This window comes from Toxotes jaculatrix, chromosome 19 (assembly GCF_017976425.1).
Source record: "Toxotes jaculatrix isolate fToxJac2 chromosome 19, fToxJac2.pri, whole genome shotgun sequence".
Classification (NCBI taxonomy): domain Eukaryota; kingdom Metazoa; phylum Chordata; class Actinopteri; family Toxotidae; genus Toxotes; species Toxotes jaculatrix.
In genome coordinates, this window is record NC_054412.1 from 13,490,792 (window position 1) to 13,503,951 (window position 13,160).

The window sequence follows — 13,160 nt, forward strand, 5'->3', positions numbered from 1 at the left end:
GGACACTTTAAGGCTGAAACGATAACTCCTCGAACTTAAGCAAACAGCAGAGGTTGAGGATGGTTAGAAATCAAAATCAACAAAATCAAAACTCTTCAACCAACTCTATGTTATTGTTATTTGAGCTGCTGTTAAAAAAAATGGATCCTCTCTGTGGAGTCCCATCACCTGTCATCTCAGTTTGCCTGTCCTTAATAGACCGTGATCTGCCCTCATCAACTCAAAATACCAAGACTATGTTTGTCTCTCTGATGACTGCCTCACCGTGGAGGATAAAAAATATATATATGACTACGTGCACAATTTCTTAAATCATGAGAAAGGAGGGCTTTCATTTCTAGAAAAACTGAAAAAAAAGATGATCAGAACTACTGATAATAGTTTCCATCAATAAGGAATAAAACTCTGAGAGGTTGAAAAAAAATCATTACATACAGTCAGGAACAGAGGCTGTTTTCTTTCTTACTGAACAATACGCTCTGGCATGAAATACAAGAATCTCATTGGAGCCACAGGCCTGTATTTTACCTCGGAGAAGGCATCCATCCGCTAAAGACATGAAGTCTAACAAAATCTGTTCATGCCAGATATAGTTTGCCTACATACATGCAAATGTGTTTTGTTTTTTTTTATGTTTGTCTTTTTATGTTCCCTGCTGTCCAAAAGCACCTTGATAGATCTAACTTTAAGGAATGTTCATTTATTGCATTTGATGTAAAGCACAGATGCGAGGTGGCCAGATGGTCAGAAATTCAGGGGGAATGGTGTCCGGTGTCTCCCAGAAACGCTGCATCTGGTAGCACGATGTGAAATTCAGCATCAGCCATTCACAGTGGACGTGGAAGTTATAAATCAGGTAGGTGATGCCATTAAAAGTGGGCCTTACATATCCTCCAGGGCTGCACATACAAACAACACACTGCAGTCTGACAGCTTTGAATGTAGCTGTGATCAGTTGTTCCTTGCATGACTCTTGCTATGCCAGCAGTGCACTGCTACGCATGATTGATCGGATTTGGAGCTTGTTTTTGACAGATCATAAAAAAAAAGCTTAAATTAAAATTGATCAGGCTGCGAAGGGGCTCATATTTCGTCCAATACTTTAACCCACATTCCTGACTTCAGCTATTAAAACAGAGAGCAGTACATAGTAATAAAGCATCGGGACATTTTGTGCTTTCCTCTCACAATTTCAAGAATTCTTACTCGAGTGGAAAACCAGACTCTCAACAAACAAATTCACTAATTCTCCTTGTACGAAGGGCTTATTAATCACTGAAATTTTTAGTTTGTGTTTTCTATATTGTAGATGATGAGCCAGGCAGATGCTGTTTCAATCAGCAAAGCCTCAAGAGGTGACATACACTTAGTTTTCCCTGCACACGTCCCGCATTAGTCATACCTGACATTTATGGTGCACAATTAGCTCCCCGTAATGGCTTTTTCTGAAGGAATGTGTACTCTCTGGAGCATAGCCCTAAAATAGCACAACCACATTAATTTCACTAATAAGCCACTTTTGGCGTCACTGGCTGCTGTCAGACCCTGCAAGTAAACAATCCATTTACACATCCTCGGCTCTATGAGCATTTTAAAATAAACATGTAAGTCAGTTCTGTTGTGCTAATGAAGAGTGAATATTGCCTTCCAGTGTGCTTTGCTTTAGAATAAAACTGCAGTTAGGACTTTAAGGTTTTGTCTGAATGTTATTTTTGGCTGCCTGGATGAGTAAACATCCAGATGTCTTTTGATTAAAGGCAGTCAGATAAAGACCATAATAAACTGAATGCTAATTGATTTTGAGCCCTAAGATTCACCTCATTGAGTTTCTGGTCATCTGAAAACCTGGTTATTACACTGTATATGTTTGGCCTTATGACCCCTGACTCCACCTTCTGAACACATGTCCCCGTGGTAACTCATGACCCACTGATTCCAGGACAGTGTATGCACACATCATCACTGTAACTATACTGAAATGAGTTTGCGTTCATCTCTCAAAGAAAGTTTTATTGCTAATAACGATGAACATGCTTTGTGTTATGTAGCGTGTCATTAAAATGATGTGTTTTTATCTGGCTTCTCTGGCAGCCTGGTATTGTGCAATGTGTTACAACAGTATGTGGGTTTTAATGCAGTTGTTATTTCCTTCTCATTGCGATGAGTTGATGTGCACATCCACGCAACAAAGACATTTGCTGAAAGCATTCCTCAATGCCAGGGTGATAGTGCTCTCTTTGTGTCGTGCTCTAAAGCCAAATTAAAGAAGATGACTTTTTTTTTTTTTAATTACATTTATGTTTGGGAGTTTTTCCTATCCTGTGTGAAGGCAACATGTACATAGTGCAAATAAAGACATGTTCAAATGTAATGACAAATAAATCGGAAAGGAAGGATGGCCTTTCTTAAAAGCAAAAATTGTTTTTCTCTGTGGTGTATATAACATGAAGCTCGATATTCAGATTTGTATCCGAAAAGAGAGAACTGGCTGAGTAATTGAGATGCTCGAGTTGTCCTTAAAACAAAAGCAAACACAGACTGAGTCATGGAGTGTAGGTGGTTTTGCCAGAAACAGACGGAGGAGCAGCTCTGAAGTTCGTAGTTGCAGTGTTCTCATAGCTGTGTGCAGGAAAGTACACTTCTCTTTGTGGTGTCACATCACGAGTATTGAACGTAAATGCCGAGCTGCGCTGTGCAACATTTCACACACTGAACAATGCAAGGAAAGGACAAACTGACATCTCACACTGTGCCTTTGGTGTTATAGTGATAGTCACAATCACGCAGTCTAACAGCAGCGATTATGGTTTAGTGTGCTGCGATTGTCAGGTTTGTCACTTAATATCTACAACTGTGGTTCCCAACCTTTTCGGTCTGACGTACCCCCACAGCTATAACAAACCATCCAGATATGCTGTTGTGAACTGGATGAACTATTTCAACTGTTGATTCAATACCTTTAACAAACAACTTCAACTGTTTCTGTTCTTTCATTTTATCTCACTGCTGGAACAATCAAAACCGTTAATCCATTGCTTTCAGCGAACTTAACTATTTCCACTGTTTCTTTGTTAAATTTAGTTTTGTTTAAAATGTTTATGCATTTTACTTTCATGTTACTTATAGAGAACTATTTCAAGTGCTTATCCATTTAATTGATTTTAATGACTATTTCAAAACTGTTTGTCCAGTACTTTTAGCTAATGATTTCAACTGTTTATTCATTAGCAACTTTAACTATTTTGACCACTTTTTCATTACTAAAAGCAAAGAATGGTTCTACTATCTATCTGAACCACTCACTTTTAAGCTAACGGTTAACGTCCCTGCTTGCTTGCAATTATCACGCACTCTTGATTTGCAGTAAGTGTTGTTACAGCTAACTGAATGGATGATTTTGCTTTTGAGTGTTGCTGCTTTATTTTCATTCTGAATACGAACATTGATATATTTTTTAAGCAAATCACATTTTCTTTTTTTCTTTTTTTCTTTTTTTTCTACTGAAAACTCTTCACAAAATCATCCCATCAGGTAACGGAAGCCTGAATGCACATGAATCTCATCGTGTCAGAGCTGATTTTGAGGGATTGTAGGTTCAACATCACAGGGTTTCGCCTGTGCACATGCAACAGCTTTGGGTGCGACTGCTGCAGCAGCAGCTGGGGAAGAGCTCTCATTACAGGCATGAGTAAGAAGTGAGTCACAAGCTTGATGTCTTTCTCAGTGAACACGCTGCAGCACAATAGACAGTGTTGAGATGCTTGCCTAGTCATCTGGGGTGAAAAATGCTCACTTAAGACAAAACAAAGAACATGCTCCACTTTTCTTTTTCACCAGGATATGCTAAACAAGCGATGCTCCACACCAGACACACAGGCAGATTGAATTAATAAGCGCTATAGATCAAAAGAAAGCTGTTCTGTTTCCCAGCGTTCTGTGTGTTTGCCTGAGCAAACAAGACAGTGAGCAGGAAAATATTTTGCTCGTCCTCTGGCATAGTCTGATTTGTGCGAGAGGGATTTCAAATGCTTTCCTTAAAAATGATTTGTGAAGCTTTAAGTTCTTTGGGAAAATAAGGCCTGTTATTAACAAGTTACAAATAGAATCACAAGCTTTGAGTGATTTCTGAAGAGTTTTTGACTCAGAGATTTGACTCAAAAAAGCAGTGCTGGGTGTCTCTCCCAGTTCCTCTCATCCATCGATGAGTCAGTTTTTTTTTTTTATCAGTTTTTATCAACCATTTCTTGCTGGCATTAGTGGATCACGCCAAAGACCGCCATGGGAGATAAATGAGCCTGGTTTTATTTGCTCGCATCATATTAACTGGAAGCTCCAACACTAGACTGCAGGCTTTTTCTGCAAGTGCGGGTCTTGAGATTGGTTATTGTATTTCACTCAAGGATGGTGCAATACCCTGGAAACCTCCAGTTTATGAGCTCTCACATTTGCCCACACACGACAAAAAGTGCAAGTCAGTGAATTAGGGCTTCCAGTTATTGTTCAGGTGGATTAGGCAAAAGGAGGTGTGGACGGGCTCCCACACTGTGGTACAATTTGTGTTTTAATTACAGCTTGCATGGCACATGTCGCTCACTGATGGTTTTCTGAGACAGATTATTTTCTTGGTGGCCAAGGCGTTTACTGCAGTAAACATTCAGTCCTCTTTTTTTTCCCTACAGAGGTGGAGATGACAGCCGTTTGAAACCAGAGGGAAAAGACATGAATGAAAAGAGAGAGAATGAAGAGAGATTAGCAAATGTAATTTCTTTTTTTGTTGCAAGAACTCATTGTTTTCCCAACCTGCCAAATGGAAGATTTGGGTGGGGGAGGGTGGTTGATGTAATATATAATAACTTGGAGGTTTCAAACTCCTCTTAAATGTTTTTGAGGTTTGTTTGGTGAGATAAAGTCTTTTCAGGGTGTCCTATGAGGATTTCATACCAGCGAGAAAGCTGAGGAAAATGGAAAACAAGCGAGTAGCCTCCTCCCACTGAGGTCACTCCCTGTGAGATTTCATTGCAGCTGTAAACTGAGAAACAATGCAAATCATTTTTCAAATATCCATACTTGGATAACCTATGGATTTGAGCTGGTTTGTGAGGCTGTCTTAGTTTTTCAGTGATTTGGTTAAAAAAATAAATAAATAAATAGAAAAGATATGCTACTCTCAGGGTTTTTAATAGAATAGCTAGAGGCATTAGAAAAGGTTTTTTGGACAGATTGCAACCCCAGTAAAAGAGGCTCATTTGGCTTATGTGACTCAGGCACTTTATAAAAATAGCACAGTGAACAGGTGCTTGTTTTGAGCATACCTTGTGAATTTGTAATGCAAGACTATTTGAAAAAAAAAAAAAAGCTTAGAGAACTGGGCACTGCCTTTTCTACTGAGAAAAAAAAGACATGCAGATTTCACATTATCTAAATGTTCTCATCTTGGATGACAGGAGTAGCCAGGCCTCAGGGTGTGCATTTCCATAGCAGTCCCTAAGGATTTAGTTATAGATCACAAAAGCATTATGGTCATGGAAAAAAACTCTTTGGTACTAACGTATTCACATCTCCTAACTCCACACTGCTATGGAGCTATACCTATCCGACCCTATCCACCCTCTGTATGTACACAGGATATTCCTTGTGGGTTTATTTGCCTTTACTTATCTCTTTCAATGAGGGAACCTCAATGGAGAGAAGAAAACTGTGTCCCTAGTTTGACTTTAGGAAAACCTGGAAGCCAGTTTACTGTGATATGGCCTCTTCTATTACTTCATGCCTGCACAATATTTAACGTGGCAGTTTGAGTCAAGAGAAGATGCATGAATGAGCACTTGAATTAAATCGTGCAAATATTTGCCCATGTTTACAGTCTTGTTTCTCAATAAAGCAACAGGATCATTGTTTACCTTGCATCATCAGTTTCTCTAAACAGGCTGTTACTGCTGTTGAGGATCCAGCGAATAATGCAGGTCTGGCTAAGAAAAACCTCTCCTTTTGTAAAAGTACAGCCTAAACCTACCGCTGCTGCACTGCTGGGCTCCATCCATGACTCTGCACACCTCTCAAAGAGTGTAGGCGGTGCGTTTCCAGGAAAGCCCTTTTAAATGCAATGAAAGCAAGGGATTTCATGTTTTCACATAACTCGGGCTTTTATCTCGCTTCTGCACTTGTCGGTTTGTCTGTAAGCAAGGGGAAGAAAGGGGGCGAGATGGAACTAATTTTATGGATTTTGAAGCCCTCAGGAGAGAGCCACATACCTCTGTAAAGATTTATTTATCAACTCAAAAGCAAGCAAGGGGAAGCGGAGTCAGAGACGGGGAAACATGAGATTGTACAGATGAATCTGTGTATGTACAACTATTCAGAGTTGGTCAGAGAAAGCAGCTGGGTGGCTGAGGGGAACATATCTTCTTTTGGAAGGTGATAAAGCAAAAAGTTGACACAGCAGTTAACACTGTGGATACCAGAATCAAGTATATATTATTATAGGTTATACTATTTGTCTCGTCTTTAGAATGGGACATATGTGATGCCTTTGCTTTGTTTAAAGGAATAGTTTGACATTTTGAGACACATGCTTGTTTGCTTTCTTGACGTTCCCTCCCTTAGATGGGAACATCGGCTGCCAAATAGCTTAGCTTAGCTTAAAGGGACAGCAGCTCTGTCCATTGTTACAAGCACTTCGAACTCAAAAATTAACACTATGTTTTAAAGGCTCAACCTTTGCTTTATACAGATTAAACAAGATATAAAATGTTAATTAGTGAGTTTCAGTGGTCCTGGTAGATTTTATTAAATTTGGATAGAGCCAATATTCCCCCAGTTTCCAGTTCTTTATGCTAAGCTAAACTAACCAGCTGCTGGCTGTACCTTCATTTTTTTCTGTACAAAAGTGTGAGTGTTACTGTCTCTCTCAGTAACAGCGACAACAAGCTTAAAGATGCTGCAAGACGCGAGCACAGACTTAAACACTGTTAAATAATCCATGTCTCAAATACAGCTGATTAACAGTCTGACACCACTGTTCACACACACAACAAAAAAAACACACAGCCATTTAAATCTGTTGCCTGTGGCAAAAATACATCAGTTCATGTTTTAGCAGAAGTGTATCTCTTATTTCCTCCATATTGGCTTTTGTGTGTGTGTGTGTGTGTGTGTGTGTGTGTGTGTGTGTGTGTGTGTGTGTGTGTGTGTGTGTGTGTGTGTGTGTGTGTGTGTGTGTGTGTGTGTGAGTGTGTCTGTGTGTGCCTAATAAACATTTACGCTCCAAGCTAAGTCACGACTGTCTATGAAATTCAAAAGCTATCTTCCTCAGGACAAAGAGAAGCAGGGTGTGGATGTAACATAATAAAATGGATGACACAAAGCGACCTGCTCAGAGTAGTGCTGTGGGTGTCTGGTGACAGATGCCTGTACAGAGGAACTGCCTTCAAACACTCCTATGTATCTTCCACATTTATGATAAAAAAATAGGAATAAAAAACAGAATTTAAACTCATCTTTTGGTCTACAAAATTAATGCTTTTCATTCCAGCACAGGCGACAGATGCACCAGACTCCACGTGTCACAAGTCAGATTAAAAAGCTTTTTCATTAACTGAAATGTTAAAAAGGAATCAGCACAGCAGTTAAAGGGGCTTAAACCTTAGACACTCTGGCAGAGGTATGGCAGAGCTGCTGCTAATCAAAACCAGCAATTTGCCTCAAGCAGGGATACACTGCAGGGGAAATGTGGGCATCTATTGCTTTTATGACTGGATAGTTCCAGTTTGCATGTGTTAATTGAGAGCAATTGAATGTCTACAAGGCAATGCTGACTTTCGAACGTCAAGGTTGCAAGAATATGACTCCCATCTGAGTGAAGACAAGTCATTATTTTATTCCCTTTTCTTTTCTTGCATGACTTTTGCAGATCTGCACATATATGTAGTCATTCAATGCTACTGTGGTGTGGGAGCCAATTAGATAAGACGTGGTGCTGGATATTCTCATCTCTATAATAAGGTAGTCGTAAAATGTCGCTAAGTGGTAAGACTGATGTCATGCAAAGCTCTCGAGTGATAAATCTGTCCACTTCCTATAGCTCCAGCCAGACGACTGCGACATTAATGATTCCTAAAAGATTATAGTATTTCAGACAAACGACATATGGACCTCCTTGTCTTCCGTGTGCTCATGCTTGATTGAGTTAACAGCATCTCGGCGGGAATTTTATTACAGTTTCTCTCTGCAGACTAGATGAGGCCTACAGCAGCACGCAGCCATAGACAACATGAAAATGGAAACAGTAACACTTTGAATAATGCACCATCCACCCACTCCTACTTGCTACTGTCATTATCTTCAACAATACACACTGGCCCTGTTGGAACGTACCCTGCAGCCACCGCTTGCAACATCTCCTGTTCCTCTGCACTCGAGTCATAGTTCCTTCTTTCAGACAAGAGTTTCCCCTGTAGTGTTGGCAAGTTTCAGGCGACCAACTCTATTATGGCAAAGCAGTACACAGAGTTTCTTAAGATTATTTTCAGGCCTGAAGTTTCTGGCTTTTATGCAGGTACAGTTTCCCCAGCTTATAACTCAGGACTCAAGAGACTTTTTGCAGGAGGCTGCACTTAACCCTCTAAATTTGTCTGGCCAGGCTAATTGCTTCAGTCTCTTTCATTAGCAGTAATATTCTAAAATACTGAGACTCAAACTACACACAAATTTGAAGAATTTGTTGCTTTGTGCGCAACAGCAAACTTCATTTCTGGTCAAACGTCATTTCTGGGAGATGTATTTTACTGTAGGTTGGTGAGTGGTTTGCCACAGCAGATTGTTTACGCTTGTAAGCACAGACAAAAGCCAGCAACTCAATAGAGCTTACCAGGATAAATGCCGCCTCAGTGCCACGAGCGCTCTCAGATCGCACAATGACAAGATAAAAGGGGGTTAGCTACCTACACAAGTCAATGTGTGTAACCTGGGGAATGTTATTGAGACTGTTTGGCCTTTAAGCAAAGCAAGACGTGAGCAGCGCCGATCAGCTGGTGGCAGGGGGAGACCTTTAAAACGGGGACCACTCACTCAGTTGTCTTGACCCTGTGAATGGAGCGATCACTCCTTGGAAAGGTCGCAAGTATGGTATTTACATACTGTAAATACCATCAGTGAGAGCAACATGAGACAACACGTGAGAAAGTGAAAGTGCAGGATACTTCCGAGTGAACCACGTGTAAGAGAGAAATAAAGACAAAGAGTGAAGGGAATGAAGACGAGGCTGAGGCAGCCAAGGCTGCTTGACAGACAGGTAGTGATTTACTGCCGTCCTGCCGACTCTCATGTTGTTGTCTCTGTCTCTAATTGACAGTCAATTATCTCCCGATGACAGCCCCATCCAATGGTGAGCCAGTCTGCGTGAAGGCTTTGTTGACATCCCCAGGGCAGGGCCAAGTTTACGAGGCTCAAGTCCGGTGACAAATCAATCCTGCTTGTCGACATCCTTCCTCTCCCTCCTGAGAATTGGGGAAAAAGGCCTATTGTGTACATGTGTGAGTGATGTCCAGGGAAGAAACACACCTACACTGCAGGAGGAAGAAAAAAGGGTGCTTTTAAATGAGTAAAAGAGGCTGATTGCAGGGTGGATGATTGCGCTTGATTATTATGTTTTACAAGAACGTATAATGATGATGACAAGGGGGAAGAGACAGATGTACTCTTTAAGAAATATCAGGTCATGTCGTGTTTAGAAGCAGACCATTCAGCCGTTTTCAGTGAGACTCCAGGCTGGACGTAATGGACATTAACATAGCTGGATGGTTTTCTAAATACAAGTGTACACACCATTAGACCCTGTAGGCACTGAGTTATGAAATTGACCAAAAAAAAAAAAAAACCCAAACATAAATGGAGGTACGCAGAAAACTACTAACCATGTGGTTTTGAGCATGATGCATTAGCAGACCAGTCGGCCGCTAATCAATTCTTAATTATGCTGTGGCTAAAGGAATCCAGCTGTTTGGGTTATTGTAGAAAAACTCTTAACCCGGGTCAAAGGCCGCCTGTGAAGCATGGTGACAGCAGAATCAATGTATTGATGATGTTGCAGCAGCAGGATCACAGCAGTATTAAGCACGAAGAAGCACACTAACACCAGTAGATATTAGAGAGACTGAGAAATGTTAGACGAGCTTTGTGTGCATGCGTGTGTGGTTTTACGTGCTGTGGGTCTTTTTGTGGTCCTTGAGGCGCAGCTCAGGTCCCAAGGTTTCCCTCAATCACAGCTGTTCTTGTAGATGGCTCTTTTATGAGATGTCTCATCTCCCATCATTGATGAAAACAGCTTGGTAAGGGTGTGTACTTGGCTCGGTAATGAAAGGACATGCGGTGTGCTGCCAGGCAAAGAGAAGGGTTGCAAACACCCTCCCAACACCTGTCCAATCAGCCCACAAGACCCAGCCTTAAATGTTTTCCATCAGTGCTGCTGGTGTTCAGGAGCTCTGCGCTCACAGGGAAAAGCTAGTAATTGGCTTCTGTTTGTTCTTGGCCTTATCAGTGTATTACTTTCATGGATAACTTGGAACTAATTAATCAGGGTATGGAGGGAGGGATGGGATTTGCCTTTCTCTCTTGGTCTCTTTCATTTTCTTTTCATTTTCTTTCACACCCTAACTCTTCTCACAGTGTTCAGAAAACCCTTTTGGAGCAGTTGGAATACAGATATGGACTCGGAGAAGTGGTGGAGATAAAGGCTTTGAGTATTTCCCAATTTAAGACGCTTTGTTTTTACATGCCTAATCTTATGCGTTTGTCTCACACTGTCACCGCTGTTTTGTTTTAGTGTTTACAATGTGTGTCTGCCGGCTGCCCCGAAGCATCTCACACTCATTTGAAAGCAAAATAACTAGATTTCATTCAAAAAAAATAAAAAATAAAAAAATCACAGTGTTCAAATAATTGCTTTGATCCAATCGTGGAATTTCATCTATTAATGCCCCAGGAAGTTCTTTAATGGAAACTGAGTGTTGTTGAACAATGATGCTGGAAACTGGTGCTCTCCAGCTTAGAATCCCATTGTCAGACATATCTAATAAAGAGTAGCTTTGTAACAAGAGAAATGCACATAGCGCATCCTTGAAACAAAGATATGATGAGCCTTGGTTCTTCATTATAATCCTACAGATATGGAAAAGCAGACGTGACCGTCAGTCCACTTCAGTTATTTCTTGTGATGATTAATTAAATAAAGCATATTTATGGCAATACGTGATAAATTTGATGGCCACATGTTCAGTCACCCTGACTATCAGAGGATGTACTTTTCAAAGCCTTTGGAAACCTTATACTATACATACTAAATCACGTCCTGTGCAAGTACGTATACTCTGGCAGCCACAAGCCACGTGTTATATATGTGTGTGTGGCAATAAATATTAATGAACAACCAAAACGAATTCTAACCACAGTCCTGTGATCACAGGCTCTACAGGCTTCAACGCAGCAGAAATTTATACTTGCTCAGCAAATCAGACTAGCCTAGTCTTTTTCTGTAATGCTGACCCTGAACGGACACCATGACCTCCCCAGTCTGCATCCACAAACTGAGGGCCTTTGATCATATAAAGTTACAATGGATAAAACTTTCTTCTAAATTACACAACTTCAGCTTAATGTCTGAAGTTCCACTACTGAGCATGGACCTTCAGAGAATCCATACAGTTCCAATAGACAGTAACAAATTACAGCGCAAGACCAACATACTGCCAAGTAGACATGCACTATCACCGTTGCACTGAATTGAGCCCCTAAAGTCGCCTTATTCTTGCTGGTTTTGACAGGAAGCCCTCCCCCCCGGCTACGCAAAGCCTTCACGTAGCCAGTGTTCGAGCTGTTGTTTGCATAGTGTCTTGCCCATGAGCTCCTTCACCATCAAAAATGAACAGCTGCTGTGAGCTTCTCAGAGAGGCTGTATGTTCCATATAACATGCCAAAATACACAAAAGACACAAGTGATGCATTTCCCTCCAGCATGTGCTGGAGAGAAAAGACACTGAGCTGCTCTATCTCAGACCTAAAACAGCCTCAGGCTAAAAGGATGGATTTGACCTGTATGTACGTCTAGTCCAAGTAAATTAACAAGCAAACTGCCTGGACCAATAAGGATCACAAGTATTGCTCACACATTCTCTTGGGGTCACAGTGAGTAAGAGAGCCACCTTACAGTAATAGAAGACATTGGCCTGTGAAAGGGCATTTGAAAATGGTCACACAGCTAAGCCAAACTTTATCACTGAGTGGGAAACATACATCAGCTGTGGCAGTTCGTGTTGTGTGAGCTTGATGGCCTCAGAACTCCGGTGCTGAGAACAAATTCTGCAAAGAAGCTCCAAAGAAGAGTTAAGTGAATGAAAAGTCGGCCAGCTTCGCTCTCCGACAGATGGTAGCAAAAGCTGCAGAAAAGAGAAAGCACATGCTAGGTTTTTTGCTGGAGTGGTGAACCTGTTACAACCCAGCAGGAAAGCCTGAAGATGATCAATTAATTGTGAGAATGAAGGGAACCTGCATAGTTATGCTCGAACACAGACATGACAAAGTAGGATCATCATGGGATTTGCTGACAATGACAAAAAAAAATTCTTCAAGGGACGATAGAATCTGATTGAGTAATCGCTAAATTGGCAGGGAGTGTGTTGAGATTAACTGTCTCAGTTCATTTCTACTTGCATTTTGGTGCTGACTTTCTGTCATGAACGAGCCAAATTTGAAAAAATACATTTTATATTATCACTACATGTCAGTGAATTCAATAGTTAAAAGCAGTGGTGCTGTAGACTGTTGGCAAATGCTCCTAGTCAATGTGAATCTAATGCCATTACCAAATAATTGCATCTGAGTATTCTTTTGTGCTTCATTATCAAGAGGGAATTCAGGCCTTACGGAGGTCTTCTATTATTTAAGAAACAGCAGGGAACATATTTGGGGTATAAAGCACTTTGACACATTTCTTTGGTCATGAAATGTATCCTGATGCCTCTGCCTGGCATGAAGCGCTGTTACTAGAAATCTATCATTTGAGTAGCGGCCCATGGGAGATCCGCCTTGTCGTTTTTTTTTCCCCCTTCTCTCTCTCTCTCTCTCTCTCTCTCTCTCTCTCCTCAGCCTCAGAGTGTGGGAGGAGCGCA